The 19,820-nt window shown below is 36.1% G+C and overlaps 1 protein-coding gene across 2 annotated transcripts in view; it reads left to right on the forward strand.

Annotated features, from left to right (window-relative positions):
* The window catches only part of wdr33 (WD repeat domain 33), a 127,147-nt gene that overhangs the window by 62,156 nt on the left and 45,171 nt on the right, over positions 1-19,820 (forward strand). The window lies entirely within an intron of this gene.

A 19,820-nucleotide genomic window follows, 5' to 3' on the forward strand; every position in this document is an offset into this window, starting at 1 on the left:
GTCAGCTTATTTCCGTGCTGTATGACCAAACATTTTGGAAATGTGTCAAAGTGCCCACCATTATGTGTCTGACTCAATGCCACAAAAATGAGAAACTGATAGCATAAATGAGGTAATTTCATGGTATTTGCTCAGCCAAAAGGCCTTCAAGCACAGAATCAGAATTTATTGTCATGAGCATGTCACAAAATCTGTTGAATTGCAGTTTCATTATAGGTGCAAATATTGCTATAAATTTCCTTTTTGAAAAATAGTGCAAAAGAGAAAATGAGGTAGTGTCCATTCAGAAATCTGTTGGTGGAAGAGAAGAAGGATGGTTGGCGTAGCGGTTAGCGCAACATCTTTACAGTGCCAGCCCACGCTGTCTGTAAGGAATTTGAAAATTCTCTCTGTGTTTACATGGGTTTTCCCTGGGGCTCTGGTTTCCTCCCACTGTTCAAAATGTATCATTGTGTAGATTAATTGGGTCGCACCAATTGTACCATTGGGTGTTTGTCTTCAAGCTCCTGTTCCTCCTCCTTGATGGTACTTTTGTGAAGAGGGCATGGCCTGGGTGGTAAGGGTCCTTGAGGATAGCCTCTTATAGGTGTCCTTGATGGGGTGAAGATTAATGCCCATGTTGCCACTGGCCAAGTTCACAACTTTCTGTAGTCTTTTCCTGTCTTGTACATTTGGCACCAGTCAGTTTGGAACCAGTCAGAATGCTCTCCACAGTACACCTGTAGAAATTGAACAACTGAAACTTTTCCAACTGCGCCAGTATTTTTGCTCACTTTTTAATGGATCGACTGAGTATTTATGTCCATAGTCCTGACACCTCCAAAGTATGCATGTGCTAATAGGTTATAATAATGCCCAGACATCACATGATCTCTTCAGTTATCCTTTCTGTGAATGTTTTCTGAAATGCATAGTAAATAACTGAAATCTAAAATTAAATGGGGATACAATAGCATCAGAGCTAAAACTTAAGGGTATTGTTACATGTTTTGATATTTACCCCGTCAAATAACCTTGGCAGGATTTATAGGCAAAGAATACTGAAGAAGTGGAAGAAAGATTTATTTTGATGGGAATTAGTCTTCATTACCAATTTATGATAAGTTCTTAAAGTTCATTTGAGCTACTGCCCAATGAGTCTTTTGCACAATGCCCATAGCATTTCTTTTGTAAAAGTATACATTTTAAATTACAGTTCAGCATAGAAATTAGTAATGATATCTTCCATTTTCTCCCCTTTGTGGATTCAAAACATAAATGACCATTATTCCTTTTTGACAAAGTTATGACATCTGATTTGTATATACTGGGGGTAATCAAGTCCAATCTTCCTCTATTCTCACCGACAGTAGTCCTTTCCTGCACAATGTTTATATAATTTGCCACAGAACAAATGCCAGGAAATAATCTGGGTTTTATTGTCTTTGCGGAAAGGCTCGGTGAGGTTGATGCATTTACTGATTAAACCATCCTGGCATACAGGTTATCCACCTGTTAGTCAGCAGTTTTTCCTTTATAATCCCATCGAGGACCACATGATGTCTGCTACTAATCCCATGGGCTGAGAACTGGCTTCATTGGCAAATCTTTATGGCGAATTGTTTCAGATGTATTTTTATTTTAGCATTTATTTATTGATATATTGGTGATGGTGGACTATTCCAAAACTCCAGTTTTGCTTAATATTTGGGAGACAAACTGTTACTGTGGCTACCTGGTGAAGGAGAGTGTTTACTTTTCAACTGAATAAGAAGATTTCAAGATGTGCAACTTTGTGTTTTGATTGTATTAAGGGTCTTGTATAACCTCAACCTATTGTAAATATTCATAGAATAATTGACTTCAAATGCATATCCCACTGAGGCTTGGTGTGTTTACCCACTGAATGTCTGAAATATATGAATTAGGGTTCTCCAAGATTGAAATCTAAATGGAAGATTCAAGTAATCTGATTTTTGCATGCGACACAATTAATCTGTCTTTCTGTAAGCCTGAGCAAGATTTATCTTAATTGCAGTGTATCCACCTCTGGATGTGTGCTTAATTGTGTGAATAAATGGTGTTTCAGGTGTAGATGAGTGTTTGATGATCAGCACGTAATGAGTAAGCCAAAAATCCTGTGCTGTATGTCTCTGACTATGACGGTGTTAGCCTGTACTCCAGCCCCCTCTTTGATGTTAGCGTCATTACAAACATCTACACTCTTGATTTAGGCACCAGGAGCTCTGCAAGATTTTTTTTTCAAGATGGATGAAGATTAAATAAAGAAAATTAAGGTCCAAAGGAAATTCTGAGTGCTGTAAAGTGAACACTGGAGGGCAGCATAGTTTTAATCCTTAAAATTTCTTGGTTATCCTAAACTGTATCTTACTCGAAATCCTAAATGGCACAATTTTTCTTGGACACTTTCATTGTTGTCGGTAATTAGTCTTTGAGAGACTCGATACTTTCAACGTATGTGATAAATTGTTCCTGCTTCAACCTACTGGATTTTAATCAGTCTATACTCCAATTATTATTTCATTTTATGATATTTAGCTCTTGGCACTTCTTCCTCGACAGAAGTGAACAAAACAAAATTTAATTTATATCAGTTGGCCTTGTATAATATAACTGTATTTTATAACTGTAAAAAATATTTTCACTTAAGTAACCAGTTTTCAATCTTAATTGATTTTAAGAATCATACTGAACAATGAAATAGGACAGAAATTGTTGTGGCAATGTACCAGCCAGTTAAACATTTGTTAAAATTGTATTTTTCCAAACCACTGATAATTTTTACTTCTTGGTAATGAACCTGATTGCATGCCACCTTACCTTCCTGGTGTCCTTTGCTTGCATGGTGTTGAACAGTTGGTTCTATTTAGAATCTTATGACCTTGTCATAAGTGAATTGTTTTATATTTCTTTGCCTTGATTTTTATGAATTTTCCTGTGCTTATTCCTGCTTTAAAATGTCAGAATGGAGAGACAAAATCCAGCAAAAATGCAATCATTCTGTTTAGAATTTAAACTACAATTTCACACAGGGTAGGAAATTCTATCATGGCTTTGCTTTCATTTTGAACTTTTAGGTCCCTATTTGTTCACTTTATAAATCCCCCCAAAAATCCCAAGCCCAGTTTTGTTTAATAGATTTTTTAAAATGTAAGCCCATTTCTCTATTTGTATAAATGTTGCTTGTTGTTTCTCTCTCTTCTAACTTCACCATTCCTTTTGTGTTGAAAACCTCGGCTATAAACTACTTTTTTGTCAGCCATCACGATCCTGTCTTTTTATCTTCCTGACAAATCTTATAGGACTTTTCTTGCTGCTGATGGCGGCTACACTTCAGCACTGAAGGTCCTCAATCTATTTTGATATAGCCATGGTTTTCACTCAGCATTAATGTGGCATTTTGTTATTATTTGTTTGAATTGGGTAAAACTGACTTTGGAAATGTGATATATTTTCCATGGAAAGAAATCATGACTCCTCTCTTGCTCTTGCTACATCACAAAGTATTGTGGGGGGGGGGGGGGGCGCGCAGGGGGACTGATTCTGTTGCATTTCTTTTTCCTCCAAGTTTGATACAGACCATAAATGAACTGACTGAGAATAGTGAACTGAGTCTCCCTTTCTCAATCTTGCTTCTCCCTTTGGATATTCATAATTGGAGCGCAAAAAATGGCTGATGAAACATAAGCTTGAAGTACAAAGTTCTGGTACATTGTGAGAAAATCTCTCATGGATTTAGTACTCAGCCCCGGCTAAAAATAGATCTGAGCAAACTAAAAATTCTAAGGTGCAGGCTTTTAACTAGAACAGTGCACTGCCTGAATGGGTTGTGGATGCAAATTGATCAGAATTTATTGTCATGAACATGTCGTCTATCTTGTTGTTCTGCAGCACTATCATAGTTCAAACATTTATATAAACCATTTGACAAAATAAATCAAAATAGTGTGCAAGAAAAAGTCCAAGTCAGCCAGTGTCTGGGGTTCATTGTTCATTCAAGAATCTGATGGCAGCAGGGAAGAAGCTGTCCTTGCGCTGCTGAGTGCTCATCTTCAGGCTCCTGTACTTTTTTCCCGATAGTAACAGAGTGAAAAGGGCATGGCCTGGGTGGTGGGAATCCTTGAGGATAGAAGCTACTTTCTTAAGACACCACCTCTGGCAAGATGTCTTTGATGGAGTGAAGTCTGGTGCCCATGATGTCACAGGCCAAGATAACATCCCTCTGGAGTACTTTCTTGCTCTGAGCATTGGCACCTCCATACCTGAGTAATGCAGTCATCCAGAATGCTCTCCGCAGTACACACGTAGACGTTTTCGAGAGTCTTCGGTGACATGCCAGATCTCCTCAAACTCCTCGCAAAGTATATCTGCTAGCAAGCCTTCTTTGTGATTGCGTCGACAGAGAGGCTCCAGGACAAATCCTCAGAGATGTTGACAGCAGGAATTTGAAAAAATTGCAACTTTCAAAAGGAATTGGGCATACACATACAAAAGGAACTTTTGCAAAGCTGTGGAGAAATAGCAAGAGATTCAGACTTTCCGAGCCAGAATGGGCATGGATAGTCTAAATGAATATATGCTTCTCAGTATATTGATTTTGTATTTATTTGTAGGCTGTGGTCAGTAATGCTTTTTAAGCCCCAACTCAAATGGGTGTTGTTTTCTTGATCTTTCACAATCTATAATACTGAAGGTCACTTTCATAGTGTTATTGGGAAGTAGGTTCCTCAGCCTTGTTAGGACTTTGCTTTGAATAAATGTATAAATGTGGCACTGCTCCCATGCATCAGCTTGCTTTGTCCAGGAGCTCATAGGATTGGAATGTGCTGAGGAATATTGATATTGTGGCAGAGAACTCCACTCCTTTTCAAATGTTACCATGGGATTTTTTATGACCACTTTGAAAGGCTAACGGGATTCAGTTTAACATCTCATCGCATCTCCAATAGTGCCGTAATACAAGTTGGAATGTGGTTTGAACCCACAACCTCTGCATAATGCTGGCAGGCTCCCAACTGAAAGTTTGGTAACTCTTGAAAGTCTAACTTGTTGAAAATCTTTTTAAAGTAAACACTAAAACACTCAGCAGGTCCGGCTACATCTGTGGGACCAGGAACGGCTAATATTTTTTTGAAATCCCTTTGTCAGAGCTCAGTTATTTAACTCTTGCTTCATTCCTCCTTTCCTGTATTTCAAACCATTACAGCTCTGAACATCCCAACTGTCCAACTCATTGTATAGAGCAACATCAGAATTAAAGTACAGTGTTTGGGACCTCAAGCATTTATCTTGATGGGCTTCTCATGCAAATGATCTTGGTCCAAGAGCCATTAAAGAGTTCAACATCCCCAGTTTGAGTTTGCCAACATTTAGAGATTCTGCTCAGAATGAATATTTGCCACTTCAGTCACAATAACCCTTGCCAAAGCTCCCGTCCTCCAAAATCGACAGATCGAAAACTAAAACACAATTAAGTTGGGTTCAGGGGTCACAATTAAATATTCAAGTAATTTTTTTCCACTTGTTTTATTCAACTTTGATCTTGATAGGATCCATGTGCTGCTACCCTTCATGATATAATTTTAATGCTTACTTGTTTGAGCTCCACATCAAAAATAAAAAGCAATTGATCAAATTTGAAATGCTGCTTAAGAAAGATGATGTCATTTCAGTTCATACCGTGATCCAGTGCCAAAAGTGCTACTTCTTTCAACGTTCAATTTTTGACAAAACCCATATAAAACTTTCTTCAATTTGTTTTCCTTCAGGGTTGGATCATTTTCAAAATGTATCACAGCTTCAGTTTATTTTACAATGTGCAAATTATAAAATTTTTGTGGCTCATTTACAAAATCACTAAATTAAAAATATCTGGGTAAGTGATACAGTAATCTAGCTCCAGATAGTTGTGAATTATTTTGTAATGACTAATTCTTTTACAAACTTTGGCAGTTAATTTTAATAGGCTAATGTTTTCAGCCTGTACTTGGCTCCATAAACAAAATTTGTAATAATTGTGTGTGAGGAAGTGTATCTTGGAGGCAACTATCTCTTTGGAAGTGTTTGAAGTGAGATTGAAAAGGTTCAATAAATGCCCAAAGAGCTAAATGGAAAGCGTGTGTGGTGGGGATCAACTAGCAGAAACTTTCTGATTGTGATTCCTGCAGATGTATGGGCGTTGTCCATTTTTCAGAAGGAAGACAGAGTTCCTTTAGTGGCTATAGGATTAGATACCGACGCATTGGAAAGAGGATTCAGAGTGCCAGGTTACAGAGGCAGAATGGAAGGAACATGATCATTTGTTCAAGCTGACCTTTTTCCTGTGCAGATTAGCATCACAAATTTCAACTGAAAGAGGTTCTGCAAAGTTTCTTCAATACCTTTGAGCTGATCCATTCTCATCAAAAACTATATTGAAAAAAACTGCGTAATATTTCAACAATTTTGCATTCTGCATAGCTTCTCATGTATTGGTTGATTTCTTTTATAATGATGTATTTGAGGATCTGTATTTTGATAAAGTATTTATAAATCTTTATTTTTCTTTAAAACAACATTGTATTATCTAGCCTTTTTTTGGGGATTTTTACCCATGCTTGGATTCCAAAAGTCTCAGGATCTCCATGTATCCTCACCAATCCCAAAATTGATGACACACTTTTTCCCATTTGGTGTTATGCTTTATCTAAACTGGTTATAACACTGCCTACTTCTGCCTCATTGGCAAATTTATTTCCGTGGCTTTGTACCCTGTTATTGTAATTCATTTATAGATGCAAACTCTGCAGCCACAACTCATCTTTGTAAGACGTCAATGTTTATGTCCATGTATTTACAGCAGTTTGAATAGAGTCTTGATGAAGGGTTTGGGCCTTAAATGTTGACAATTATCTTTCCCCCCCCCCCCTACTGATGGTACTCAACCTGATCATTTCCTCTAGCATTGTGTGCTTTGTGCCAGTTTGCAGCATCTTTAGTCTTGTGTGTCTTCTGTTTGAATAGACTCACAGTTCCATCCTTCCTAGGTCGATCGTATGTTTGTTTCGTCATTGAAATAAATGTTTTCGCTCGTCTTTGTGATTGACCAACCTGTCACTGTTGATCTTCTTTTCACAATAGGAATTGAGCAGTTTTTTCAATTAAAACATGATATCTTTACTACAGTAGAAGAACATTTTGATTAAGATGTTTATGACGTCCTATTGGTTGATGTACCTACAGCTAGATTTATCTGTGGTCAACCTTTGAAATACCCACTTCCATATATTGCAAAATGAGGCCATATGGTGTGCCTCTGAAGTCCGTTACCATGTCTTTCTTGAAGCCAGGGAGGAGAGAAGGTCCCCATGGAATTCAGTGGTTCACTGCTTCTGGCCCCAGTTGGAGATTTTCCCATTTCAAATCATTTAGTTATGAAAGGTGCTAGTTAAATATACTTGAGATTTTTAGAGTTATTCACCTCATGGATGAAGCACTCCTCTTGCTGCAGTCTGCCAATACTGAGATCACAGAGATCAGTTCATTCATTGACATAGGATTATAACTTGGCCCATGGTAAAATACAGGTAAAAACAGTATTCTGTAGATTTTAAATATTTCATTGAGTCTTGCCATTCTCATTAACTATCTCATTTCATCCACACAAGATACAATTGAACAATGCTGAGACCTTAATGTATATTTAATTTCTGCTTCTTTCTTTCTTTCCTCTTATTTTATGTTTCAGTTGATGCTTCCTCATGTATTGTTTCAAAAAAATATCCTTGAGAATAAAAATTAGTGGAGACTTCCACTGGGTTAACCCAGCTACATATTCAGTAGAAGTCCAAAAATTCAGACACCAGAAATTTGTAGTGCACAAGATTCTGGACTTTTTGAACACTCTCTAACTGGTGTTCGTGAATGCGCAAGTGCCTCAGATGCACCAGCTTCAACAAACCACCAAGCTTTGGTGACTTATTTTTCTTTCAAACTGCTCCTTTTGGTAAATGAAGCAAAAGCTGTATTTGCTAATGAATAAACTATTACAATTTATCTGTTTATCCTTTCTTTATTCCTCCTTAAATTCAAATTTTAAAAGTGTTGCCTGACCCAATCCCTGAGCAGTCCAGATTTTCACACTTTTACTGTAGTCCGGACTGTTTAAAGGAAATTCAGTGATTGGCCTCTTTTGTATTTTTTAAATGTAATTTTGATTTCTTTCCTTTTGATGATTATGAAATGCAATCCAGAAGCATTGCAGAAACTATCTTTCCTATTGGCCACCTCCAAAGCATAGTGTACATAGGGTCTGTCTTTTTGACTAGCATCCTTCAGCTTTTGTTATCTCTCCTGGCATTTGCTTAAAATGTCACTTTGCATTGTTCTGTGTTAATTTTTTATTGACCTCACACCTGCCCATTCCACCACCCTGCCTGTCTGACTTGGTCTTTTCATTATTCTTCGCGTTCTACTTTCAAGTTCAATGTTACTTGCAGATTTTAAAGTTGCTCTGCACACATCCAAACCACGACCATATCAATAAAACTAGTTGTCCTGGGGAACATCACTGTATTCCTTCATCCAATATGAAAGACATCTGTTGACCACGACCCAGTTACTTACCCCTTGGACATCATTGCATTTCTGCTGGCCAGTGCCCCTTACATTCTGGGGATTCAGTCCTGCTGAAAAGTCCATAATGTGGCACTTAATCATACCTTTCAAGGAAGTCCAGTTCCACCTTGTGTGGATTTGCCTCAATCAGCGCATTCTCTATGTCCTAATCCAAAAATATGTTAGTTAAACAGTTACTGTAACAAGGTGATTGTGCTTTCTCAAGTGGGCATTCATTTCATCCCATCTTGTTTCAGACAATTCTGACTGGTCTGTAGTTGCTGGGTTGATCCTTCAATTTTCAAGCTTTTGACTAGTACCTCTGTCTTCTGCTCTTCCTTTCCACAACTGCCTTGGATGGATTCTATTCATACGTGGTGACATGCAGCCAGCTTTCCTCACACATCTCTCTTCCTTTTTTTACAATTATGCCAATCACTCATTTAGTACTGCACCCGTACACGTCTGCCTTTTGGTCCTTAGCTGGTCCATCTCTTCCCTTACCACTCATTTACTAATAGGCTTAGAAAATATTTTAAAAATTCCTTTATACATTAATTGCCATTCTTCTCTTTGAACCCTTGTCCTTTTTATTTCCTTTTAATTTTCTCTTTAAACTTTCTATACTTTCTGTTTCATGAATATTATCCATCTGATATCTATCATTTTTTTTGTACCTTTTTCATTATATAGGAAGTTTTGTCTCTGGGTCCCTCCAATCTGCATCATCGGAGTATGACTAAAATTTAATCAGACTCTTCTTTCAAGGTTGCTCAACAAATTTTGCTTTAAAAAAATCGGATGCCATTTTGCCCTGTCCATATACATTTTTTTTTTCTTTTTCAATATTTTTATTGGTTTTATCAAATAAATGTTCCATAGGTACATGACAATAAAATAAAGTATTAACAAATCTTGTATAGCAATACAAATAGTACTGAAACCTATGTTACGATTATAAGAAATACACTATACTAAATATTTAATTCAATCCCCTCCCTTTGGAGGCTACTGACCAACTCAAACAGTCCCGTACTAATATTGAGTTCAGAAACTAAAAAATGCCCCTTCCCAAAAATTGGAAAGAGAAGAACATGACAAAACATAGGATACCTTCTTTAGTTATACGTTTATCTAATTTAGAAGAGAGATTAGAATAGAATTTAGTCAATTGTACATTGAAATAGTGGGCCCGGTCCGTGTACAACCTTAAGCTGTAAGAATGAAGAGAGGATGAATGCACTCGTTTCACAATAGAATTCATGTAGTTTCAGAAAATGGCTGTTGAAAATCTTGTTCCCATATTTTTTTAATTCTGTCCAGGGAACTACCTCTCGAATTTAGAAGTAATTTATAAAGACTAGATACCACCCCTTTATAATTACATTGAAATTTATAAATCATCCATATCATATTAGGTAGAATACATTTTCAAACCATGGAAAATGGCTTCCACCAGTTAAGTATTTTTATTCTAAATTGCACTCTCCCTTTTTATTGCTGATCCTTCAAAACTTGTGATAGTAAAAGCATTCCAATTCTAACATTTGTAATACTTGTCTCGTTTCCCAGAAAAGCTGACAACATACTAATCAAAGAGGTTCTGAACATTTCAGAATTTCTTCAACCTCTTTGTTCTTTACAGCATTATTACCAATATATCCACCTCAGGATTTGATGCTCTAAGCTCTTCCCAATAGTTCCTAAATATTTCCTATCTACTGGCATGTTTCACTGTCTTTTAAACATTACAATTTTCCCCGCTTCTACCACTTCCCTAAGGAGCTTGTTCACCCTTTGTGTGAAGAAGGTGCCCTTTAGGTCCCTTTTAAATCTTTCCCCTTTCACATTAAATCTACGCCCTCTAGTTTTAGATTCCCTGACCCTGGGAAAATACACTCATCATTTTATAAACTCCATCAGCCTCCTATGCCCTGGAGGGAAAAGTCCCAGTCTCTTTATAATTCAAGCCTATCAGTCCTGGCAACATTCCCATTAATCTTTACACAACCCTGCCATTCCCTTTTTTCCATTTCTTTCTTTATCAGCATGAGGATTTCTTGACCAGGAATGTTTTAATAGCCAGTTTTGCCTTTTTTCTAACTAATTCTAATCAAAGCCAGAATAAAATCCAGCCATTTATTTATTTACATGCACTGTAAAATGATCTTAGACTTTCTTTCCAAATCTGATTCTTCTTCATACCATAAAATTAACATAATTAGTGCATTTTGGTTTTCTTTCTACCCTGAACTCCTGAGAAATTGGTTAAACATTTTTAAAGGACCTTTTCCATGTCTTGTTTCATAAATACAGGATGATTCAGAAGTCAGAAAAGAAATTTCAAATGCTTTGTTGAAAGAATAGTTATCATTGGTTTCTTTTACAAGAGAAGGCTATTGTGAGAGAATGAAGAAAAATGACCCATCAGCTGTGAGCTTTCCATTGATTGGTGTAATTTTAACCAAAATTGGGGCATAAATAAGGTTCTTAGTTACATCATTTTACTCATTTTAGAGGAGTTGGAAGTCAAAATTGACAGGTTTAATCTAAGGTGGGGGGAGGGGAGAAAGATTTAAAAAAGGGTCTGAGGGACATTTATTTTCCATGCAGAGAGAGGTGGGTATATGGAACAAGCTGTCAGAGGAAGTGGTAGAGCCAGGTATGATTGCTATATTTAAAAGACATTTGGGCAGGTACCTGGATAAGAAAAGGTTAGAGTGGAACTAGCTCACATGGGCAGCTTGTTCAGCATGGATGAGCAGGGCCGAAGGCCCTGTTTCTGTGGTACTTGACTATAACCATGGAATTTTTTTTTGTCCCTTGTTTGATTGTAAGTGAGAGAGAGGAGGGGAGAAAAGGGAAGAGGAAAAAACATTGTTTTTATTTGGGGCAGCAAGGTTGGGGTAGCAGTTAATGCCTTTATAGCACCACTGATTGGGACCAAGTTTGGCTGTCTGTAAGGAGTTTGGATGTTCTCCCCATGTCTGCATGGGTTTTCCCCAGGGTTTCTGGTTTTCTCCCACCATTCGAAATGTTCTGGGGGTATTGGTTAATTGGGTATAAATTGGGCGGCACTGACTCGTGGGCTGAAATGGCCTGTTACTGTGCTTAAGTCTAAAATTTTAAAAGTGAAATCCCTGCGCATTTATGTTCAAAATCAAATCATTTTGTTGGTGCACTACCCACTGTAATATCGATATAAAAATAGGTATTACTCAGCAGATCAGTTAGTACTGTACCTGTGGAGGGAGAAAAACTGTTTGATTCATATTGTTCCTGTATATTAACCTGTGTCTGAATATGGAATAGATTCCTAAAGTGGTGTAAATAACTATCAATAAAAGTAAGCCCACTTTAGGAATCTATTCCATATTCAGAGACAGGTAACACTAAACTTGGTGCAGAGATGATAATCCTGCTTTTTTTTTTAACTGCCTACACTGAAAAGCTCTATATATTAGAAATTGCAAATAAAAACAGAAAATATTGGAACTATTCACCTGGCCAGGCTGCATATGGAGATTAAAACTGGGTTTAATGTTTCGGGCTGATGACCTTTCATCAGAATATGGAAAAGTTGGAAGCAAGTATGTTTTAAGTCGCAAAGTTGGGAGAAGTGGAGAGATAAAAGGGAATGACTGTGAAAGGGTGGAGAACAACAGAGACTGAATGTCACACATGGGGTTGGTGATTGTTGGTTAATCACAGCCAATCCACCTGGTGGATGAATGAGATAGAGCAAAAAGAGAGATATTTAAAAAATCGCTGGAACTGAGAGCTACATAAAATTGAAACAATGTGCAATGCTGGAAAATATCCTGCTGGGTTGAGCATCCTCTGCTGAGAAAATAATTGAGGTTGATGATTTAAAACCAAAAATGCTCGAGAGAGCAGATCGGGTGGCATGTGTGGAGAGAAAGATAAAAGCAGACTTAATATTTCAAAGTAATTACCCTATTTATTTCAGATTTATGGAATTTGCATTTTTCTTTTGCTTTTCATTTACATCAGAAATGGCACAAGCAAATTATATTAAAGGTTGAATTAAGCATTAAATCTTGAGGGTGGGGATGACTCAAGACAGTTGATGAAATGTCCTTGGGCTTGCATTGAGACTTCGTGGAAACTACATTCAGATAAGGATTGAGAAATGAAGGGTCATGAAGCCAAATGGAGGTGCTCTGCAAAACCATTGTTCAATCTACATTTGAGTCCATGCTGTAAGCACCAAAGGCATTTAGATTGTTAGATCATATGTTAGATTGCAAGTGAATTGTCCCTTCACCTGGAAGGAATGCTTGAGTCCTCAAATGCTAGTTAGAAAATGGAACATAGAGATACTGCTTTTATGCAGCTGCAAGGCATGTGGGTAATGAACCAGAAGGTTATGGATGACCATTTGTTATTCTGTGAGAAGAAGGAAAGAAGTGTCTGGTGTTGGCACCTTGTTGAGGGTGATGGAAATAATGTGTTGAATATGGAAGATGGAGATTTGGAACGCGAGGACAAGGAAAACCCAATCCTAGCTGTGGATGGGAGAAAAGACTGTGAGCAAAAGAGTGGGAAGTGGTTCAGGTTCACCTGAGCCCTCTCAACTAGAGTGGAGAGGAAGCTATGGATAAAGAGAAAGGCAAAAAGCTGCAGAAAATCTTATCAAACAGGTAGGATAGAACGAGATGCAGACTGGGAGGAGATTTGGTCAAAATAGCTGTGGAGCTCTGTGGGTTTATTATGAATAAACCTATCCCTTGGAGATAGATAAGTCTCAAAGGGAAGAATCAAAGAACTGAAAATTGCCCCTTGGTAAAATTTTCCGTGCACTATAAATGTGTAGTTTGTGTATATGTCTAACACTACCTTTTACGGTTTAACTGCACCTTGTCACAAAATATATCATTTGTCAACTTGCATTCAGCAAGTGTTAAAAATCAATCCATATTGGACAGCAAGACTAACATCATCTATTACAGCACCAATAAACCGGGTTTGAATCTGGCATTGTCTATAAGGAGCTTGTACGTTCTCCCCTTGTCTGCATGGGTTTCCTCTAGGTGGTGAAGTTTCCTCCCACCCTTCAAAAGCATATGGGGCTTGTAGGTAAATTAGATGTAATTGGGAAGTATGGACTAGTAGGCTGCAAGGGCCTGTTACTGTGCTCCATGTCTAAATTTAAAAAATAGATTTAAGGCGTCATTTGTTTTAAAAGCAAAATTGGATGCTTTAATCTACACAAGCTGTTCACAGAGATAAGTCAATGGATAGGATCATAGAATGCCACAGGATAGAAAACAGGCCAATTGGTCCTTCTAGTCTGCGTCGACTATTATTCCACTAGTCCCATTGACCTGCACCCATTCTAATTTATTCTTAAAACTTAAGATAGTGCCCACATTCACCATGTCTGCTGGTAGCTTATTCCACACTCCCACTACTCTCTGAGTGAAGAATTTTCCCCTAATGTTCCCCCTAAACCTTTCAGCTTAAAACGATGACATCTCGTGTTTATCTCCCCCAGTCGAAGTGGAAAAAGCCTACTTGCATCCACTCTGTCTACACCTCTCATAATCTTGTAAACCTCTATCAAATCTCCCCTCATTCTTCTTCACTCCAAGGAATAAAGTTCTAACCTGTATAATCTTTCCTTGAAACTCGATTCCTTTTGTTTCAAACTTTATTTAAAAGATAGAAAAAAAACATAACATACAGTATAGAAATAATTAAAAAGAAAAGATTTTACATTAACACCCATCCCACCCTCCCACCCCTTCAGCCTTAAGGGGAGTTTAAAAAAAATATTGATTATACATATATATATTTAAAAAATATTATAAATGTTAATAACACTTCAAAGTATATCGAAATGCATATATTTCAAATACGGAGACCACTTGCTAACAAAAGAATAAGAATTATCATGTAAATTATAAGTAATTTTTTCCATGACAATACATACTTTCAATTCATTGTACAAACGAAATATATTAATCTCAGAATCATCTTTCCAAGTACTAGCAACACATATACGCGCTACTTATAACACCAAACATACAAAAGCAATTTGAATTTTGTCCAATCCCATTCCCATTAACGAATACAAATTTCCCAACAAAAAAATCGTTGGATCTAATGGTAATATAAAATTATATAATTTTTCCAAAACTACTTTAATTCCTTGCCAAATTGATTGAACTTTAACACAAGTCCAAACGGCATGTAGAAAAGTTCCAATACATGAGCCACATCTAAAACAAGAATCCGAATTACTAAACCCATATTTTTTTTTAGCTTTTCCAGGGTCAAATATAATTGATGTAAAAAATTATAATTAACCATTCCATATCTTACATTAGTCAATGTAATTACATTGTCCTGACAAATATTCGTGAAAAATAAATACTAAATCACTCTCCCATTAAAGTTTAGATTTCTCCCAATCTGACTTATCCATACTATCTTGTAAAAAGTTATTCATATTTGAAATATAACCCTTTTTCGGTACAGAGGAAATCAAAGATTCAAATCTCAACAAAGTAGGTAAAATCATCTCTCTACCACAATGATCTTTTATCAAAGCTCTAAGTATATAATACACAAACAGAATTTACAGGTATATCAAATCTTTCTCTCAATTGATTAAGCTGAACAGACATCTCGGGCTATTAATGCTGTTAAGAAAAATTCAAAAGTTACTTATAAACCTGAGGAAATTAATGACCAGTTTTATTCATTTTATCTAAAATTATATACTTCTGAAGGGAAACAGGATAATGGTTCTATTGACTCTTACTTATCTAAATTAAAGTTACCAGTATTAGATGGAAATGATGTTCAGGAATTGGAATCTCCATTTATGGATTTTGAAATTAAGGAAGCTACTCAGGAAATGCCTAATGGAAAGTCCACAGGGGATTATAAACTTTTTTATGATGATTTCTCTAATGTATTTGGAGAAGTGTTGAATCAAGTTACTGAAGATCAGAAGTTACCAGAATCATGTTCAAGTGCTTTAATAACTGTCATTCCAAAAAAAGATAGAGATCCATTAAAAGTGTCTTCAAATAGACCTATTTCTTTATTAAATGTAGATTATAAAATTATAGCGAAAGTACTAGCTAATGGACTTGCTAAATATTTTCCCAAATTGGTACATATTGATCAAGCAGGTTTTATTAAGAATAGAAATGCATCAGACAATAAATTTCAATTAATTACTTTGGTCAATGCATATCGAAAGCAACCTATGGTTGCATTAGATGCAGAAAAAGCTTTTGATAGGATTGAGTGGGATTTTTTATTTTAAGTGTTAGAGAAATTTAAATTCGGCCCTTTTTTTATTGGTTGGGTTAAGGCTTTATATACAAACCCGATTGCTAGGGTGGTGACAAATGGACAGATTTCTTCACCATTTAAATTGACTCGTTCAACTCGACAGGGCTGCCCATTGTCACCAGCCTTATTTGCATTGGTTATTGAACCATTAGCTCAGGCTATTAGACAAAATGAAGAAATTAGAGGGATGAGGGTTAAGAATGAAGAATATAAAATTAACTTATTTGCGGACAACGTGTTGGTATACTTGACGAAACTGGAATGGTCGTTGAAACAACTGCAAGAGTGTTTTTTGAAATTTGGAGAATTATCGGGATGTAAAGTTATTTGGGATAAAAGTGAAATTTTACCAGTTGGAATGGGAGATTATTCTGAATTTAAAACTATTACAAAATTAAGGTGGACAAGTAAAATTAAATATTTAGGTGTGTTTATAGATATCATTATATCAATTAAATTATGTACCTATATTAAGACGGATTAAAGCAAATTTGATTAAGTGGAAAAATCTTCCATTAACTTTGATTGGTCGGGTTAATTGTATTAAAATGAATATTTTCCCTCATTCATTATTTATTTCAGTCAATACCTTGTTTACTTTCTAAGGGCTTTTTTCAAGATTTAAATAAAGCAGTGCTAGAGTTTTTATGGAAAGGTAAATTAGCTCGAGTGGCGTTGCATAGACTTACATGGAAGTATGCATTGGGTGGACTACAATTACCACGTTTTCAAAACTATTATTAAGCGGCCCAGTTGAAGTTTGTTAGTAGATTGATGAATTTAGATCAGCCTTGTAGCTGGGCTAAAGTGGAGATGGCGTGTATTTCTAGGGTTGAGATACATGAATTTATATTTCATTGGAATTTGATTTTGTTACAGCAATATGATATGCAGATATTGAAACATTTGTTAAAGATTTGGATTTTAAAAAACAGGATGTTAGGGTCGAAAGATAAATTATCAATTTTAATTCCATTGTATAATAATCAGCTTATTCCTTTTTCAATGTCTAATAATCATTTAAAGATTTGGGATTCTAAAGGTATAAAGACAATACAAGATTGTTTTGTAAAGGGGCAATTTCTTTCTTTTAATCAATTGAAACTCAATTCCTGAATACCCAACAACATCCTAGTAAATCTTCTCTGCACTTTTTCAATCTTGTTTTCCTTCCTGTAGTGAAGTGACCAGAACTACAGAGAATATTCCAAATTTGACCTTATCAATGTCTTAAACAACTTCAACATAACATCCCAAACTCCTATACTCAATACTTTAAATATTTTTATTTTTTATTTAAAAATTATTTAAAAATACTATAAAGGCTAAGATGCCAAAAGCTTTCTTTACAACTCTGTCCACCCGTGACGCCACCTTCAGGGAATTTTGTATCTGTATCTCCAGGTCCCTTTGCTCTTCCTCACTCCTCAGTGCCCTACAATTTACTGTGTATGTCCTACCTTGATTTGCCCTTCCAAATGCAATACCTCATACTTGTCTGCATTAAACCCTATCTGCCCCTTTTTGGCCCATTCTCCCAGTTGGTCCAGATCTCTCTGCAAGCTTTGAAAATCTTTCTCACTGTCCACAGTGCCTCCTATTTTTGTGTCATCAGCAAAATTGCTGATCCAATTTACCACATTATCATCCAGATCATTGATATAGACAACAAAAAACAATAATCCCAACACAGATCCCTGAAGCACACGACTCGTCACAGGCCACCAGTCTGAAAAGCAACCATCCACTACCACTGTTTTCTCCCACACACCAAACTTTGAATCCAGTTTTTAACCTCTCTATTGATACCTAGTGTCTTAACCTTCTGAACTAATCTCCCATGTGGGACCTTGTCAAAGACTTTACTAAAATCCATGTAGACAACATCCACAGCCTTCCCTTCATCTACCTTCTTGGAAACTCCTAGAAAAACACACGATTCATTAAATATGACCTACAATGCAAAAAGTCATGCTGACTGTCCTTAATCAGCCCATGACTGTCCAAATACCTATATATTCTATCTCTCAGAACTCCTTCCAATAATTTAACTACTGCTGACGTCAGGCTTACCTGCCTATAATTACCTGTTTTATTTTTGGAGCCTTTTATAAACAACAGAACAACATGAGGTACACCTCAGTTGTGGCTAAGTACATTTTGAATATATTTGCCAGAGCCCCTGCAATTTCTAAGGAATATTATATCCAGCCAAGGGGATTTATCTATCTTTATTCGCTGTAAGGCAGCAAGCATCTCCTCCTCCCTAATCTCCATATGTTCCGTTGCACTTCTGTTTATTTCTCTTCTTTCACTGGCACTATTCCAGTTTCCTGATTAAATACTGATGCAAAAAAAACTTTTCAAAGATCTCCTCCATTATGTGAAACTCCATACACAGTTGACCTCTCTGATCCTCTAGGGGACCAATTTTGTCCATTATTATTCTTTTAATATACTTGTAGAAACCCTTTGGGTTTACCTTCTCAATATATATCCAAGCAACCTCATGTCTTTTTGCCTTCCTGATTTCCTTCTTTTTTTTTTATTTTTCACACCATAAACCACATTGACCAAGATGCATACATTTTCCTTTTCAAATATATACAGTGTCATTTTCTCCTCCCATCCCACCCTCCCTACCTCCACCCCCCATTAATTTAAAGTACAGAATCTAAGATACATTAAACCAGTCAAACAATGTTGTCATTCAATAAAAATAAACAAGAAATTCCACTGAGTCAATTATTTTCATTTCCTTCTCCTTTCGTTATTTTAGGTGGTAGATGTCCCCGGTAGGTTTTCTCTATTGTGTTTCATGTATGGCTCCCATATTTGTTCAAATATTTCAATATTATTTCTTAAATTATATGTTATTTTTTCTAATGGAATACATTTATTCATTTCTATATACCATTGTTGTATTCTCAAGTTATCTTCTAATTTCCAAGTTGACATAATACATTTTTTTGCTACGGCTAGAGCTATCATAACAAATCTTTTTTGTGCACCATCCAAATCAAGTCCAAATTCTTTGTTTTTTATGTTACTTCGGAGGAAGATCTCTGGGTTTTTTGGTATATTGTTTTCTGTAATTTTATTTAATATCTTGTTTAGATCTTCCCAAAATTTTTCTACTTTCTCACATGTCCAGATTGCATGAATTGTTGATCCCACTTCTCTTTTACAACGAAAACATCTGTCAGATACTGTTGGGTCCCATTTATTTAACTTTGAGGTGTAATGTATAGCCTGTGTATCCAGTTATATTGTATCATACGTAACCTCGTGTTTATTGTATTTCTCATAGTTCCAGAGCATAACTTCTCCCATGTTTCCTTCTTTATCTTTATGTTTAAATCTTGTTCCCATTTTTATTTAGTTTTACCATTTGTTTCCTCGTTCTCCTTTTCTTGCAGTTTAATATACATATTTGTTATAAATTTTTTGATTATCATTGTATCTGTAATTACATATTCAAAATTACTTCCCTCTGGTAACCTCATACTGCTTCCAAATTTGTCCTTCAAGTAGGATCTCAGTTGGTAGTATGCCAACACTGTATCTTGAGTTATATTATATTTATCCTTCATTTGTTCAAAGGATAGTAATTTATTACCTGAAAAACAATTTTCTATTCTTTTGATCCCTTTTTTCTCCCATTCTCTAAAGGAAAGGTTATCTATTGTAAAAGGGATTAACTGATTTTGCGTCAGTATTAGTTTTGGTAATTGGTAATTTGTTTTATTCCTTTCTACATGAATCTTCTTCCAAATATTGAGCAGATGATGTAATACTGGAGAATTCCTACGTTGTACCAATTTTTCATCCCATTTATATAATATATGTTCAGATATCTTCTCCCCTATTTTATCTAGTTCTAATCTAGTCCA

The sequence above is a fragment of the Narcine bancroftii genome, chromosome 9 (assembly GCF_036971445.1).
Source record: "Narcine bancroftii isolate sNarBan1 chromosome 9, sNarBan1.hap1, whole genome shotgun sequence".
Taxonomy (NCBI): domain Eukaryota; kingdom Metazoa; phylum Chordata; class Chondrichthyes; order Torpediniformes; family Narcinidae; genus Narcine; species Narcine bancroftii.